The sequence below is a fragment of the Telopea speciosissima genome, chromosome 1, assembly GCF_018873765.1.
Source record: "Telopea speciosissima isolate NSW1024214 ecotype Mountain lineage chromosome 1, Tspe_v1, whole genome shotgun sequence".
NCBI lineage: Eukaryota > Viridiplantae > Streptophyta > Magnoliopsida > Proteales > Proteaceae > Telopea > Telopea speciosissima.
The window spans coordinates 40,863,491-40,872,486 of NC_057916.1; the positions used below are offsets into that span (position 1 = coordinate 40,863,491).

The following is an 8,996-nucleotide window of genomic DNA, read 5'->3' on the forward strand; positions in this document are numbered from 1 at the left end:
AAGACTCTTAAGGATAGGTTTTACCCTACCAGGGCTGCACAACCCTCATGCATTAGTCTGCCTGTTGTTACAGGGAACAACTATGAACTCAAGACCCACTTCATCAGCATGCTACCCCATTTCCATAGGATGGCTAATGAGGATGCCTATCTTTTCCTTAGGGAATTTGAGGAGGTCTGTGTTCTAATTAAGGTCCAGAATTTGACTGATGATGCAGTTAGGCTTAGGTTTATACCCTTTGCCCTGAAAGACCAGGCCAAGAAGTGGCTCTATGGACTGCCTACTAATTCCATTTCTACATGGGATCAGTTTACCATTGTCTTCTTGAGAAAAATTTTCCCTCTTTACAAGGCCAATAAACTCAAGAGTGACATACTCCAGTTCAGGCAGAAACCACATGAGTCCTTTTCTAAATTCATGGAAAGATTCAAGGACCTCCTCTTAGAATGCCCTCACCATGGTTTTAACTTGTGGCAGCTATGCCAAATTATTTATGAGGGTATTGACTTTCAGACCAAGCAACTTACAGAATCCATGTGTCTTGCAGGCTTTACTTCTTTTTCTGAGGAAAATGATGCGTGGACATTCTTAACCAACTTGGCTGAAAAGACTAGGGAGTAGGAATCTTCCCAAGAGGCTGAAAGAACCACTAAGGGGTATCTCATTGAAGGTATGCCAGCAAAAGAGGCCAAACTTGACAGCCTCATAAAAAGGTTGGAGTCCATAGGTCTTGAAGAGTCTATACCGGTTAACCAGGTCAACTAAGTGTCAATATGCAGTTGGTGCCAAACCCCTGGACATCTTTTGGAGGAATGCCCCAACACCTTTGTGGGCAATTCCAACACTGAGAATGTAAGTGCTCTTTACCAAAATAATCCATATAGTAATATTTACAATCCAGGATGGAGAAATCACCCCAATTTCTCCTAGAATCAAGGGAACCAAGCAGGCCCATCCAACTTTAACCATCAAGGTCAGCTTGGTGTCCTAAGGCCCAACTTTACATCACAAAACTAAGGGATGTCTCCTAACCCCTTTTCCCCTCGTCCTCATCTAGGACCTTCTATGAATTCTGCTAGGCCTCCTCTCCTTGCACCTTATCACCAACCCCCAGGGTTTATCAATATAGGAGAAGCACCAAGAATAGGTGAGATTGAGAAAAGAATGGCCATTATGGAGAAGCAACTCACCCAGCTTATCACAATCTTGCATGAGAGGGAAACAGGGAAGTTACCTAGCCAACCTGAGCCAAATCCTAGGCATCAAGTTCATATTCAGCAAGGTACCCAAGCCCCTCCACTCAACCCAGTACAAGGCCAACAGCTTCAAGGGTCTTCCAGCCAGGTTAATGCTATATATGCTTTAAGGAGTGGCCGTGAGTATCAATAGGCTAGTACACCTCAGTCTTTACCATCTCATACTCCTGTTGACTCTCCCCCTTTTGAAGAGGCCATTGTAGTGCCTACTGTTCCAGGTTTGTCTAATGAACCAAAAGAAACTCCAGATGATTTGGTTAAGGAAACCAAAGATGATTCTGTTAAGGAAGTGAAAAAGACCAACCCTGAAAGAATTTATACCCCACCTGCCCCTTTCCCAAATAGATTGGTTAGCAAGAAGTCTCCTTCTCTGAAAAAGATATTGGATGTATTCAAACAGGTTCAGTTGAATATCCCCTTGTTGGATGCCATTTTTCAGATCTCCGCTTATGCTAAAGTCCTCAAAGACTTATGCACCCAAAAACGGACCACCAATGTGCCCAAAAAGGCATTCTTGGCTGCTAACATTAGTTCTCTCATCTCACAGCCAGTAGCAGCCAAGCATAAGGATCTTGGAAGCCCCACTATCTCTTGTACTATAGGCAACACCACTATTGATCATGCCTTATTGGACCTTGGTGCAAGTGTGAACCTCTTACCCTTTCATGTCTACCAATAATTGGGATTGGAAGAGCTGAAACCGGCCAAAATTACTCTCCAACTTACAAATAGGTTAGTTGAAGTTCCTAAGGGGATGATTGGGGATGTCCTGTTAAAGGTTGGAGAATTTATCTTTCCTGTGGATTTTATTGTCTTAGATACCCAACCTACTGCCAATTTTAAGGACCAAATCCCAATCATATTAGGTAGACCTTTCCTTGCTACCAGTAATGCTTTGATCAATTGCAAAAATGGTCTCATGAAGTTATCTTTTGAAAATACTTCTGTTAACTTTAATGTGTTTAGGTTGGGCAAGCAGCCTGATATGGATGAAGAGATACATATGCTTCACGGATTTTCCGATGATATTGATACTTTTTTTGAAATTGATTTTGATTCAGGATTTTAGGAATGTATGCAGGAATTGGAAGGTGTTGATGATACCACCTTATCTGAGGTCTGGAGCATCCAACCACCATTGGAGCCCCTTAGACCCCTATACACCTCCATTCCCAAACCCTCTATTATTAAACCCCCCACATTAGAGTTGAAAACATTGCCCTCCAACCTCAAGTATGCTTTCCGAGGGCAAGATGACACTCTCCCTGTAATTATTACTTTTGATTTGACTTCTATATAGGAAGAAGAGTTGATTAAGCTTCTGCAAGAACATAAGGAAGCCCTAGGTTAGATCATGTCGGACATCAAAGGTATTAGCCCCTCCATTGTTCAACATCGTATTCATCTGATGGAGAGTTCCAATCCGTCTAGAAAACCCCAAAGGAGGGCTAATCCTGTGATGAAAGAGGCAATCAAGAAAGAGATCCTAAAGTGCTTGGATCATGGCATAATTTATCTTATTTCTGATGGCCAATGGGTGAGTCCTATGCAAGTTGTGCCAAAGAAAGGAAGAGTCATTGTAGTTGAGAATGCCAATAATGAATTGATTCCAACCCGTATTCAAACGGGATGGAGAGTATGCATTGACTACAGGAAATTGAATGCGGCAACTTGGAAGGACCACTTCCCCTTGCCTTTTATTGATCAAATGTTAAAGAGACTAGCAGGCCATGAATATTATTGCTTTCTTGATAGTTATGCAAGCTACAACTAAATCCCTATTGCTTTAGAGGACCAACACAAGACCACATTTATATGCCCTTATGGAACCTTTGCTTACCGGCGTATGCCTTTTGGGCTTTGCACTGCCCCTGCTACATTCCAAAGGTGCATGATGAGTATCTTTTCTAATATGGTAGAGCACTTCCTAGAGGTGTTTATGAATGATTTTTCTATTCACGACTCTACCTTTTCTAATTGCTTGCATCACCTCTCTTTGGTTCTTAAAAGATGCATAGAAAAGAACTTGGTCTTGAATTGGGAGAAGTGCCACTTCATGGTGAAGCAAGGTATAGTTCTTGGTCACATTGTGTCCAAAGAGGGGATTAAGGTTGATAGATCTAAGGTGGACCTTATTGTCAATTTACCACCACCCAAGAGTGTGAAAGACATTAGATCTTTCTTGGCCCTGTAGATTTTTACAGAAGGTTCATCAAGGATTTTAGTCAGATAGCTAGGCCTCTCACCTCTCTTTTGGCAAAGGACTGCCCATTTAATTTCTCTTTTGAGTGTCATAAGAGTTTTGAGCAATTGAAAAGAGCATTGACCTCAGCCCCCATTATGCAAGCTCCAAAATGGACAGTGCCATTTGAGCTTTATGTGTGATGCCTCTGATTTTGCTATAGAGGCTATTCTTGGGCAAAGAATCAATAAATTGCCCCATGTGATTTATTATGCTAGTAGGACTCTAGATGATGCACAACTCAACTATACTATCACTGAGAAAGAATTTTTGGCTGTTGTATTTGCTCTAGAGAAGTCCAGACCCTACTTGATTGGCTCACATGTTATTGTTTACACTGACCATGCAACTATCAAATATCTTATGCAGAAGAAAGATGCCAAGGCTCGCCTCATTAGGTGGGTCCTTTTGTTGTAGGAATTTGATCTTGAAATTAGGGATAAGAAAGGGTGTAAAAATTTGGTTGTAGACCATCTATCCCGGCTGCCTAATTCTTTGACTGTTGATTCTCCAGTCAACGAGAACATTCCTGATAAGTATCTGATGGTAGTATCTAGTGGACCTTGGTTTGCTGACATTGTCAATTATCTAGTTACGGGTGTGATACCTGCACATTGGTCCACCTAAGGTAAGAATCGTTTCTTTTCACAGGTAAAATATTTCGTTTAGGACAATCTTTATCTCTTTAAGACTTGTCCGAATCAAGTAATCCGAAGATGTGTTCCTGATCATGAGCAACAATCTGTCTTATCTTTTTTTCATGATCAGGCTTGTGGAGGGCACTTTGGGCCTAATAAGACCGCGGCTAAGGTTTTATAGGGTGGATTTTATTGGCCTAGTCTGTTTAAAGACGCTTTTACTTATTATAAAGTGTGTTCTTCATGCCAATCTTTAGGGCATCTTTCTAGGAGGAATATGATGCCCCTCAACCCAATTCTGATGGTTGAGGTGTTTGTTGTATGGGGTATTGATTTCATGGGGCCTTTCCCTAACTCTTTTGGTTACCTGTACACATTGCTTGCTGTGGACTATGTGTCCAAGTGGATTGAAGCTATTGCTTGTAAGACCAATGACCACAAGGTGGTTGTGAAATTCCTAAAGAAGAACATCTTCTCCCATTTTGGTACTCCCCGTGCTATCATTAGTGATCGGGGCAAGCATTTTTATAACCGGCCCTTTGAGGCCCTCATGAGAAAGTATGGTGTCATCCATAAGTTGGCCACACCCTACCATCCCCAGACTAGTGGCCAGGTTGAGGTCTTAAATCGGCAGATAAAATAAATTCTTGAGAAAACCATCAACCTGAACCGTAAGAATTGGTCTAACCGGTTGGTAGATACTTTGTGGGCCCATAGGACCACCTTTTAGACCGATCTTGGTCAATCTCCGTACCATCTGGTGTAGGGAAAGGTGTGTCACTTACCTATTGAGATTGAGCACAAAGCCTTTTAGGCTATTAAAAAGCTCAACTTTGATATACCTTCTGCAGGTGTTCATAGGAAACTTCAACTATCTGAGTTGGATGAATTGAGGAATGATGCATATGAGAATGCAAGGATTTCCAAGGCATAAACCAAAGCTTTTCATGACAGGAATATTTTAAGAAAACTTTTGAAGTAGGTTAAAAATTTTTGTTGTACAATTCTTGTTTGCACATCTTTCCAGGTAAGCTGCGTTCTAGATGTGATGGCCCCTATATTGTTCAAAAAGTTTATCCTCATGGGGCTGTTGAGGTTGCCAATTCTAGTACAGGTTCTACTTTTAAGGTAAATGGGCAAAGATTGAAACCATACATTAAGATGCCCACTCCACTTGTAAAAGAGGTCATGGATCTCCATGAGCCTCTTTACCTTGAAAAATGACCTCTTGGTATATTTACCCTCCCTTATCCTTACTCTTTCTTTTCTACATGCATTGAGGACATTGCATGATCTAAGTGTGGGGGGGGGGGGAGTGAGGTGTGTTGGACTTAATTGCTGAATTCTGTGAATTTTGATTGTGGCGATAGTTTGGTTATGTGCATATGTTTCTTTGATTGCGAAGTGAGAGGAAGAGGGAATTAGGTGCCCTAGCATGCGAATTAATAAAAAAAATCCCTTTTCAAGGACAGTAATGGGTATGTATCAAGTGAGAGGGATTAAGTTGGAAAATATGAGCATTATTTCATTTGATGGTTAGATTCCTCTATGTGTTTTATGGACCCTTTGATCTTTTGGTTAGTAGTTGAGACCAATTTGATTGTGGCAAGGCATGAAAGTGAATGAAAAAAAAAAAAAAAAGAGAAACAGAAAGAAAAGTGGAATTCCTTGGGACTAGACATGGCACTGTGCCTCATGAAGCAGGGTGACTTAATCGAAATTCCTTGGAAGGAAACTCAAAAAAAAAAAAAAAAAAAAACCTCTTGCATGAATGTCTCAAAGTCTTATTAGATATATGCAAAAAGCGAAGCTACCAAGTATTTGGGTGTCTGGTGTATGCTCCACCATGTCATTCAGAGAACAGTAGTGGAGTAGAAATAGAGTTTGTGGTTGAGAAAGAAAAAAAAAAAGCTTATGCCTTAATTCCTGGAAAGAAAGTATGGTAAAAAATACTCAATGCTTAAGTCTTTGGTTCCATCGATGCTATGAGTGGTTTACTTGAAGTGAGTAGTACTCAAAAAATATGAGGAGATACCTTGACCTTGATGCCTGCTTGTTACTTGAATTGATGTGGGGTGATAAAATTCAAGTCTGGAGGAACCTTTGGCTCCTTGATCTTTAGTTGAGCACTCTTTGGGATTATGTGCACTTTCTTACGTATGCCATGATTAAAACTTGCAGAATTCTTTCTTATTGAATTTTGGGTGTATATTCACTGCAAACACCCACGAGACACAACTCGTCCACTAGGGGTTACCTAGGGGTTTAAAGGCTTGTGTGATGAGCACATATATGTGTGAAATCTTAGGGCATAAAGCATGCATTTTACCACATTGGATAAAGTTACTTTGGAGCTTTCTTGTACTTTTCAGGTTTTGGGCTATTTTGGGCTATTCTAGACTATCGGGAGCTGCATGTCCCAGTTTACACGTAAAGTTGTCATTTTTCTTTACATGGCTGTAAAGAGGACTAAATTTTGAGTAAGATGGACGTGACAAAACGTAAGTACGCATTCGTCTAGGCCACCGTACAGTCGATTATTCTTTTCAGGCTAAGAAAGGATAATGGGTCAGAAAGGAGCTGTAGTGCAAGCCCATATCATTTACCTTTCTTCTCTCTTTGTTTTATGTAGTTTCTCTTATGTTCCAAGCTAACAAAATAGGTTTGTTGACTCTTTGGCAAGGAGGACACTATCAGTAGCGTGTATGACAATTTTGGCCTAATTCTAATCCATGGATTGAGGGTTTTGTTCATCTTAATCTATGTGTACTATACGTTGATCTAAATAAAATCTTCTACTTTCACCAAAAAAAAAAAAAAAAGCTCGATTCGATTTTAAATAATCTATTTCAGTTTTGATTCTAAATTGACAGCCTTACTCATTAGTTGATCGTGGTACTAGCATTTTTCATTATAGAAATGCTAAAATGCCATTAAATATTTCTATTCCTCGTAACAGGAGCAAGTGAGTCACCTGTAATACCCCATTTTTCTAGGCATTTTTATTAATTAATTTTAATTTGTAGCTTGGTATGTTATGCTTTATATTTTTATTTTGAGCCTAAAATTATAAATTTAATTAATAGCAGGGTCATAGGTCCAAGGTTCAAATCACCTATTAAGCAATAAGAAGATTTTGTGTTTTTTTTTTTATATTTTGTTACAAGGCTAGGTCCATTAAGGGTTTTATGGGAAAGTCACACAAAAAAAAAAAAGGAATTTAAGTGAAGGTGTGCAAACCGTTGATAAGAGGGGATGAGGCTATTATGTTAATGAGATGATAAAATAAGGAAAGGAGAAGATATGGAAGGGCATAAGGGAGATTTCAAGGTTGGAAATAAGTTAATGAGAGGATAAAATAAAGAAAGAAGAAGATATGGAGGGGCATAAGGGATATTTCAAGTGGGATAAAAATCAAAGAAAGGGAGATTAAAAGGCAGAGTCGTTCTAAGGGGGAGAGATAGGAGAGAGAAGAGAAAAAAAAAAAAAAGAGGGAAGAAAAATCGTAGAAGGAGGGAGTGAGTGCTTTTGAGATTTGAGAGTTCAAATTCTAGGGTTTTGTGAGAAGGGTTCCAAGGCTGATTTGAAGATTGGAGCTTGGAAGATGGTGGAGTGAAGGGCCAAAGCTAGGATCAAGACTTGGTTTTGCAACAAGGTAGGTTTCCCATCCTTGAATTCTGAATTTTTGCCTCTTGAGAGAAGATTTCCTAAATGGTATGCAAGATTAGGGCTTTGATGTTTGAGGATGCCTTATGAATTTTATATGGATTAGAGCATATATTATTCATGTTATAAGGATGTTTTTCTAAATTTAAATCATGGTATTGAAGCTTGGAAAATTCGGATACAAGAGGTGATGAGAGAAAAAGTAACTGATTTTCTTGTTTCTGAAATTTCTCGGTTGGACAGAACAGTAGCCCAAGATTGTTCATGTTATCTACCACAGTTAGGGATAGATTCATGGTCTTAAATAATTATTGGGAGTATATATATGTGATAATATAATCTCCTGAAAATCTCATTAAGAAATAAGTTCTTTTGAGATGTTTATAAATTCGTGCTCATAGACAGGTCACTATTAGGGTTGTTTTCTGTACCCGAGATTGAGAGATGTGTTTGAGGTATTTCTACTTTGAATTTTGATCTAAGTTTTGGACTGAATGAACTTCAATCAGTCTTATAAATCCTCCAAGAATATTGAGGACATTTGAGTTCGGTTGAATGGACTTATGATTTTTACTAGTTGATGACTCTAAATCTGTCTTAGTCAAAATGGTATTTTTGAAATATTTGGAACTCTATGTTAGGAGGGGTTTCAAGATGTAAGGTCTTATTATGAAATAAATATGTGGATGTTATCTTTCATTAGCCACTGACCTTGTTCAAGATTAAGCACATTAAGTATTTATTTTGTATGTTTATATCACTGTAGGTAAAACAGTGACATAGCAGAATTTTACAATTGATGATTTCCACTAGAACTTATCCTAGATTGAAGAGATTTTGAGCTTGTTTGAGGATCTGAGATAAGAACCCTAAGTTTTGGGGTTTTTATTTGAAGAAGAAGGACCCTTGAAAGGCCGATATTAATTGGAAGACCGGAACGCAGAAGTGTTGATAAGGAAGCATTGTTAATCGATGGTTAATATTGTAGATTAAATGCATATATGTTTATGCAATGTTTATGGTGATATTAATACATGTATGTTTATGTAATGTTAATGGTGATAGTTAGCAAAAATTTCTTGATATGATTATGTTAGGTCCTTATATGCTTGAATGTAGAATGATCTTATGGTTATTAATAGGAATGTAAATCGTATATGATTCTATGAATGATGACTAAAAATGGTTAACAAA

General features: G+C 38.7%; 1 non-coding gene across 1 annotated transcript; it reads right to left on the reverse strand.

The window, feature by feature from the left end:
- Positions 1–357: 357 nt before the first annotated feature.
- Positions 358–464, reverse strand: LOC122649325. Its single transcript, XR_006331284.1, has one exon. It is a non-coding gene; the product is annotated as a small nucleolar RNA R71 (small nucleolar RNA).
- Between the last annotated feature and the right edge of the window lie 8,532 nt (positions 465–8,996).